At 36.5% G+C, this 8660-nt stretch overlaps 1 pseudogene across 1 annotated transcript; it reads right to left on the bottom strand.

Moving 5' to 3' along the window:
• Positions 1 to 235: 235 nt before the first annotated feature.
• On the bottom strand, positions 236 to 1065 carry LOC112608464 (annotated as a pseudogene). Its single transcript, XR_003115998.1, has one exon. The product of XR_003115998.1 is annotated as a deoxynucleotidyltransferase terminal-interacting protein 2 pseudogene (transcript).
• Between the last annotated feature and the right edge of the window lie 7595 nt (positions 1066 to 8660).

Here is an 8660-nt window from a genome sequence, read left to right on the forward strand (position 1 = left end):
CACCCACCTGTAATCCCAGCTACTCGGGAGGCTGAGGTAGTGGAATCACTTGAACCTGGGAGGCAGAGGCTGCTGTGAACCGAGATCACGCCACTGCTCTCCAGCCAGGAAACAGTGACACTTTACCTCAAAAAACAAAAACAAAAACAAAAAGTACTTCTCTGTACCCCTTCTCCCTGTTTCCCCCAAGTGTGGCCGCTCTAGATATTTCTTTTTTCTTTTTTCATTTTTTTTCTTTTCGAAACGTCTTTAATAAGTAAATAAAGGGGTGATGTAAAATGTTGCAGTTTGCTTGGTAAATCTTAATTGCGAAATTTCTTCTTCTTTCGGAACTTTTTTCCTGCTGCATTTGCTGCTTTTTCAGCCATGATCTCTGAGTACTTCCTGCGGTTGTATCTTCTGAACTCAGAATCATCCAGCAGTTCTTCCGTAATAGTTCTTTTCCTCTGCTTCTTGGGAATTCGTGAATGATAGAAATCAGCTGGATTGTCAACAATGGTTCCAATTTGGAAGTACTTGGGGAAGCCATCTCTATCATTTTTCTTGTAAAACCTTTTCGGGTCCATGCTGGCTCTCATCTTCAGTGCTTTGAGATCATTTTTCAGTTCATTTGTCATTTCTGGAGCTTTCATACCAAACCAGCCATCCCCTGCTGTTTTTTGTCCTTCTTTTCTACGTTTTTTCTGAAGTTGATACTTTGATTCACTATATGATGGAACACAGTAGTGTTTTTCAAAATCAGGTGTAATGACGGCTTTCTGCAGAAGCTCATTTTTCTTTTTCTCCTTGATCTGTGTTAGGGTTTTCTTGTTAGACTGTAGTTTATCTGCATTGAAATGAATATACAAACCACCCAACTGCTTGATACTCAGACCAGGGTCTATGCTGCTGCTTGTCAACTTTAGGAGTTTAGCCTTTGTGCTATTTAGTAAGTCTTCTTCATCACTAAACTCATCTTCATTTTCGTCGTGGTCTGATGAATCTTCTTCACTTTTTTCATCCTCTTCCTTTTTTTCTTCCTCAATGGCAACCTCACTCACCTTGTCTTCCTCTTCCAAGTAAAAAGTTTTACATTTAAAATCCTAAATGGCATAGCTTTTACATAACCAGATGTTTAGAAGATGCTATCAAATAACCCATGAACGTGCAGTGTGTGTGTGGGGAAATGGAGCATTTAATTTTAACTAGTTTGTTGGTATTATCTATTTTTATATTTATTCTCATTTGGTTCCTGCTTGAAGCTGTGTGTGAAATCTTTTCTGTAAATGAAGTGGCTAAGTTCATTATCTGTGCTTGGTGGTCCATGAGATTTCCCTCTTTATCCTCAAAACAAACTTCCTGTAGCTTCAGTTGCTTGAATGGCTTTCTACTCCTAGTCACCTATCTATCCTTCAGTAAAACATTACTTTTATTTTTGAAAAGCATATTTAACATCTAATGTGGGCATCGTATAGTATTACATATTTGGGGGTGCCCATAGCATCCTTCATGGAAAATGCTTTGGCAGTGGCTGGTGCCTAGTTTGGAAAAGAGCAAGATACCTGTATTATTTTCCTATTGCTGGTGTAACAAGATACCACAAACATAGTGGCTTAAAGCAATACTCATTTATTCTCTCACAGTTGTGTAGGTCACAAATCTGAAATTATGTTAAAAAGTTTGCTTAAGTACATAATAATAATAAACTCCAATTAACATTATTTGTTCTAGTTATGAGATTGATTTGCAAACTCAGTCTGCAGTAAGGACAAGATAGCATTGTAAGTGAAAAGACCCCAAACCCAGCAACATCACTTACTAGTTGTGTGGTCTTGGTTAAGATACTGAAACTCTCTTAGCCATGTGTCATATATTGCTGTGTAATAATAATGCCTAAATGATAGAATCATTATAAGAATATATGAAAGTGCATGTAGCAAAGTATATGTAAAAATTGTTGGCATAAACTAAATGATCAATAAACACCAAATAAATAAATTTAACTGTAAATGAGATGGGCCGGGCATGGTGGCTCATGCCTGTAATCTCAGCACTTTGGGAGGCCGAGGTGGGTGGATCACCTGAGGTCAGGAGTTTGAGACCAGCCTGGCCAACACAGCGAAACCCTGTCTCTATTATAAATACAAAAAATTAGCCAGGTGTGGTGATACGTGCCTGTAGTCCCAGCTACTGGGGAGGCTGAGGCAGGAGAATCGCTTGAACCCAGGAGGCAGGGGTAGCAGTGAGCCGAGATTGCGCCACTGCACTCCAGCCCGGGTGACAGTGTGAGATTCCATCTCAAAAAAAAAGAAGAAAAAAAAAATTAGTTTTGCACATTCTTTAAATTCATATAAATGGAAACATACAGTATGTATTCTTTAGTATCTCACTTCTTTTGATCAAAATCATGTCTGTGATATTTTTCCACATTGTTGTGTGTTTCAGTTGTTCATTCTTTTATATTGCTGAGTAGTATTCCATTGTGTGAACATACCACAATTTGTTGATTAGTTTTCCTGTTGATGAACATTTGGGTTGTTTCTGGTTATGAACAAAGATGCTATGAATACTTCTGAACAGAACTTGTAAATTTAATTTTTTATTTATCTTGGGTAAATGCCTAGAAGTGGATTGCTGGATCCAGTTAATTAGAAACTGAAGAACAGGTGTCAAAAGTGTACATACCATTTTATAGTCCTAACTATAAAATGTAAGCAAAATATAAGATTATCAGAGTTCCTGTTACTCTTCCTCCTTGCTACCATTTGGTGTCACATTACATGACAGAGGCTGTGCCTAATAATTCTCTCTCTTTTTCTCTCCCCTGTCATCCTCACCAGGACCCAATAAAATAGGCATTAGTATCACCCAAATTTTATAAATGAGAAAACAAAAGTACAGAAATATGAAATAATTTGCCCAAGATCACACAACTTCCAAACTGTGATTCAGGGAATTTTATCTGGTAGCCTTCCATTAGTACTGCTTTTGTTACGGGAAAGCGGTACCAATCCAGACCTCACCAGAGGGTACTTGGATTTCACGCAAGAAAGAATTCAGGGTGAGTCCATACAGTAAAGTGAAAGCAAGTTTATTAAGAAAGTAAAGGAATAAAAGAATGGCTACTCCATAAACAGAGCAGCCCCGAGAGCTGCTGATCGCCCATTTTAACAGTTTTTTTCTTGATGCTATGCTAAACTAGGGGTCGATTATTCATGCCTCCCCTTTTTAGACCATATAGGGTAACTTCCTGACATTGCCATGGCATTTGTAAACTGTCACAGTGCTGGTGGGAGTGTAGCAGTGAGAATGACCAGAGGTCAGTCTTGTCGCCATCTTGGTTTTGGTGGGTTTGGGCTGACTTCTTTACTGCAACGGTTTTATCAGCAAGGTCTTTATGACCTGTATTTTGTGCTGACCTCCTATCTCATCCTGTGACTTAGAATGCCTTAACCATCTGGGAATGGAGCCCAGTAGGTTTCAATCTCATTTTACCCAGCTCCCAATTAAGGTGGAGTTGCTCTGGTTCAAAAGCCTCTGAGACACTTTCATTCATTACATACTACCTCTTCAGGTAAAGCTTTTACTTATAGAGAGTATATATTTTAACTATATTATTTATCTATTTTATATAATCTAGTTACTTCACACTACTGCATAAATGAAAATAATTGCCCTAAATAGATAATTTTATTAATTTGGCACTTGTGCCCTTTGCTCTTCCTAAATTTCCTGGTTATTTTTCAGAGCTTTGGATGCTTAGGTGTGTATTTCCATGCTGAGTCATGGATGATTCCAAAGGAGAAAGGATAACTGAAGAACAGCTGTTGCATAGAGTAGGATAACAGTACTCTTATGTCTTCTCTAAACTTCAAACATCTGGTTTACCGCTTGCCTTAGTCCATTTTCTGTTGCTTATAACAAAATACCTGAAAGTGGGTAATCTATAAGAAATGAAGTGTATTTCTTACAGGTCTGGAGGCTGGGAAGTCCAAGCAGGAAGGGAAACATCTGGTGAAAGCCTTCTTACTGGTGGAGACTCTCTGAAGAATCCTGAGGCAAGGCAAGGTATTATATGGGGAGGGGGCTGAGTGTGTTAACATGCTAGCCCAGGTCTCTCTTCTTCTTCCTATAAAGCCTGTTAATCTATTAACCCATTAATCTGTAACCACCTCATGGGTTCATTTTGCCCACTGCCCGGAAAGAGCTGATTTATCAAGCCAGGGGAATTGCAATAGAGAAAAAGTTTAATTGACACAGAGCTGGTTGAATGGGGACCAGAGTTTATTATCACTCCAATCAGTCTCCCCAAAAATTCAGAAGCTAGGGTTTTTCAAGGATAGTTTGGTGGGCCAGGGAATTTTTGAAATTCCCTGTTTGAAATTTTTTTTCTGGCTTTAGATCACAACTGATATAAATGTGCATGTACTTGTGAGTGTGTGAATGTGTGTATAAGTATTTATGTTTACGTGTATATATATGGTAAATATATACTAAATTGTATATTTACTATATACTTATAGTAAAATATATATTACACTATATAGTATAAATATATTTATATATGAAATATATATGTACTATTTATACTATATATAGCATAATATATTTATATATTATATATAATTATATTATATATTATATATAAATTATACATATTAATTTATATACATTATATTAATAACAATACATAATATTAATATATATTAATATTAATATATAATATTATATATAATATATAACATCGATTTATATATTATATATAATGTACTAATATATGGTATATAAATATGTTATGCTATATATGTATATAATATACATATTACATATTCTATATTATATATAGAATATGTTATATATTTTTAAGTTTAGTAAATATAGGCTGGGCACGGTGGCTCATGCCTGTAATCCCAGCACTTTGGGAAGCTGGGGTGGGCAGATCACGTGAGTTCGGGAGTTTCAGACCAGTTTGACCGACATGGAGAAACCCCGCCTCTACTAAAAATACAAAATTAGCCAGGTGTGGTGGCATATGCCTGTAATCCCAGCTACTCGGGAGGCTGAGGCAGGAGAATAGATTGAACTCAAGAGGCAGAGGTTGTGGTGAGCAAAGATCATGCCACTGCACTCCAGCCTAGGCAACAAGAGCAAAAAACTCCATCTCAAAAAAAAAAAAAAACTTCAGTAAATATATATATTTATATGTAGTACATAGTGTATATATACTATATATTTGCTATATATATTTAGTGCATATATATACTAAATACATAGTAAATATATGTATACTATATATAGTATATAAATATATAATACATAGTTATATATTTTTTAAGTTTAGTAAATATATACAATATAGTGTATATATAGTAAATATAATACATATAGTATATATATTATATATTTACTAAACTTAAAAATATATTTTGCTAGAAGTTTTTCTTTGTCCTTTCCTACATACAGTGATGACAAATGAGAGCATTTGGGCTTTCTGTTCTCTGAGGTCCACACTAAAAATAGAATCAAAATATAAAATTTAGCTTTGGTGATAGTAAAATAAAAAAGCTATTAAGGTTCATAAATTAGAAATATGATCTTTTTATAAAACCTTGGCAGTTCTGAGAAAATCTTCTATCTCACAACATAATCGATATTTTGTCTGAGTATTCAAAAGGAAATGTTTTTATTCCTAATTCTGGTTTTGTACAATTGTATAATTAATGGAGATTATCACATTGTGAGGTTGAATTTACATGTGTGTAAGCGGTGGTGGTGATGGAGGGACCAATTACAAATTGTAAATAAGGGAAATAAGGTTCCTTTTTTTTTAAAAGTACAAAAACAACATATACTGGTTTCAAGTAGGGATATGACAGTTAAAAAGAAAGGACTGTAAAGCTGAAGACAGGATTTTAAGACTTTAGGATTTTAAGACTGAAGGTAAATTGAATTTATTCATTGATGTATTTGTTTGTTCATTATTTTTTAGAGACAGAATCTGAGTCTTTCACTTAGGCTGGAGTGCAGTGGTACAGTCATAGCTCACTGTAGCCTCAAACTCCTGGGCTCAAGTGATACTCCTGCCTCCACCTCCCAAGGAGCTAGGACTACAGGCGTATACCACTATGCTCAGCTAATTTTTTTTTTTTTTTTGCAAAGATGGGGTCTTGCTATGCTGCCCAAGCTGGTCTTGAATTCCTGGCAACCTCCACCTCCCGGGTTCAAGTGATTGTCCCGCCTTAACCTCCCAAGTAGCTGGGACTATAGGTGTGCACCACCATGCCCAGCTAATTTTTTGTGTTTTTAGTAGAGACAGGGTTTCACCATGTTGGTCAGGCTGGTTTTGAACTCCTGCCCTCAGGTGATCCGCCTGCCTCGACCTCCCCAAGTGCTGGGATTACAAGCTTGAGCCACTGTGCCTGGCCCTTAGCTAATTTTTGAATTTTTTTTTTTTTTTTTTTTGGTAGAGGTGAGATTTCACCATGTTGCCCAGGAAGGTCTCAGATTCCTGGGCTCAATGATCCATCCACCTCAGCCTCACAAAGTGCTGAGATAACAGGCATGAGATACGGTGCCTGGCTGAATTATTTAAATTCCCTCTAGATTCTGGATATTAGATCTTTGTCAAATGCATAGCTTGGTAATATTTTCTCCTATTCTATAGATTGTCTGTTTACTCTGTTGATAGTTTCTTTTGTTGTGCTCTTTAATTAGGTCCACTTGTCAATTTTTATTTTTGTTATGCTGAATTATCTTAAAGATCTTTAGACATTATTATACACACATTGGGAAATGTCGGAGGAACAGATAACATCAGTTACCCTAATTTGGGTCCTAAAGCAATGTGGTAGATGGTGTGAAATTATAGGAGGGTGGAGGAGAAATATCTACATCATAAAACAATCTTTCCAAAATCTGGTCTATGAGCTAATTGCATCAGAACCACCTGAAGTTGTTGTTAAAAATGAAGATTTGGGGGACTTAATTCAAACCTGCTGAACCAGAGTTTGCTTTTTTTTTTTTTTTTTTTTTCTGAAGACAAGGTCTTGCTCCATTGCCCAGGCTAGAGTTCAGTGGTGGTGCTATCATGGCTCACTGCTGCCTTGACATTCCGGACTCAAGCAATCCTCCTGCCTCAGCCTCTCAAAGTGCTAAGATTATAAGTGTGAGCCACCATGTCCATCCAAGTTTACATTTTTAACATAACTCCAGGTGATTATTATGTACACCAAAAGGTGAGAGTCATTAGCACTGAGAACACTGTATATATGCTTTCATTTATCTTGGGTAAATACCTAGAAGTATAATTGCTAGGTCACTTGGTAGCAATGCATTTAATTATAGGAAATTGCCTGCTTTTAAAAATAATCATAATGATATATATTTTTACTGCTACCACTGATGTAGGTTCTTCTCCTCCTTGTTAGCAAATGTTAACATTTTACCATGCTTGCTTTTGTTATTATTTTTCTCTGTCTCTCTAGATATTCCCCCACAAACTTACTTTTTGAGTAAGTTACATGCATGAAACTCCTTTACCTCTAAATATTTTGGTGTATATTTATTAAAAACAGACTTTTATATAACCACAGTATAATTATTAAAATCAGAAAATTAACATTAAAATACTATCATCTAACATATAGACTGTATTCAGAACTCACCAATTTTACCCGTAAAGTTCTTTGTAGCAAAACAAAATCTGTGGGGAGGGGGGAGGGGGGAGGGATTGCATTGGGAGTTATACCTGATGTAAATGACGAGTTGATGGGTGCTGATGAGTTGATGGGTGCAGCACACCAACATGGCACAAGTATACATATGTAACAAACCTGCACGTTATGCACATGTACCCTAGAACTTAAAGTATAATAATAATAAAAAAATAAAAAATAAAAAATAAAATCTGGAACGTGTTATATTCACTTATAATGGCTCTTTGGATTCTTAACAAACTGATTTGCCTTAGTTTTCATTTTTATTAGGGCAAATTATTTTTGTGGTGCTAATCTCCTTATCACCTCTTTTTAAGCATATTATCCCCATTTTAGTCTTAATTAATTAATTGTTATTATTATTTTTGGAGACAGAGTTTTGCTCTTGTTGCCCAGGCTGGAGTGTAATGGTGCGATCTTGGCTCACTGCAACCTCTACCTCCCGGGTTCAAGCGATTCTCCTGCTTCAGCCTCCCGAGTAGCTGGGATTACTGGCGCCCACCACCACGCCTGGCTAATTTTTGTATTTTTAGTAGAGATGGGGTTTCACCATGTTGGCCAGGCTGGTCTCGAACTCCTGACCTCAGGTAATCAGCCTGCCTCAGCATCCCAAGGTGCTAGATTACAGGCGTGAGCCACGGCGCCCAACCAATTAAGTTTACAAGGTAATATATTCATATGGTTCAAACTTTTAAAGGTACAAAGTATTCATAAGGGAAAATCTCCTTTCTACCCCTTTCTCCCAGCCACCTAATCCCCCTTCCTGAAAGCAATGTTTAAAGGCTCATGTGTATCCATTCAGAGATATTTTATGCACATAGAAGCAAAAATATAAAACATTACTTTCCATCCCCACCACCCCAAGACAAATGATTAAATTTCCTTATGGAAGGTAGTAAGATCCTCATAATAAGGGAAAGAGTCCCATAATGCTCTTGCCTTCTAGGCATATCTTAGTCCATTCCC

The sequence above is a fragment of the Theropithecus gelada genome, chromosome 15, assembly GCF_003255815.1.
Source record: "Theropithecus gelada isolate Dixy chromosome 15, Tgel_1.0, whole genome shotgun sequence".
In the NCBI taxonomy this organism is placed as follows: domain Eukaryota; kingdom Metazoa; phylum Chordata; class Mammalia; order Primates; family Cercopithecidae; genus Theropithecus; species Theropithecus gelada.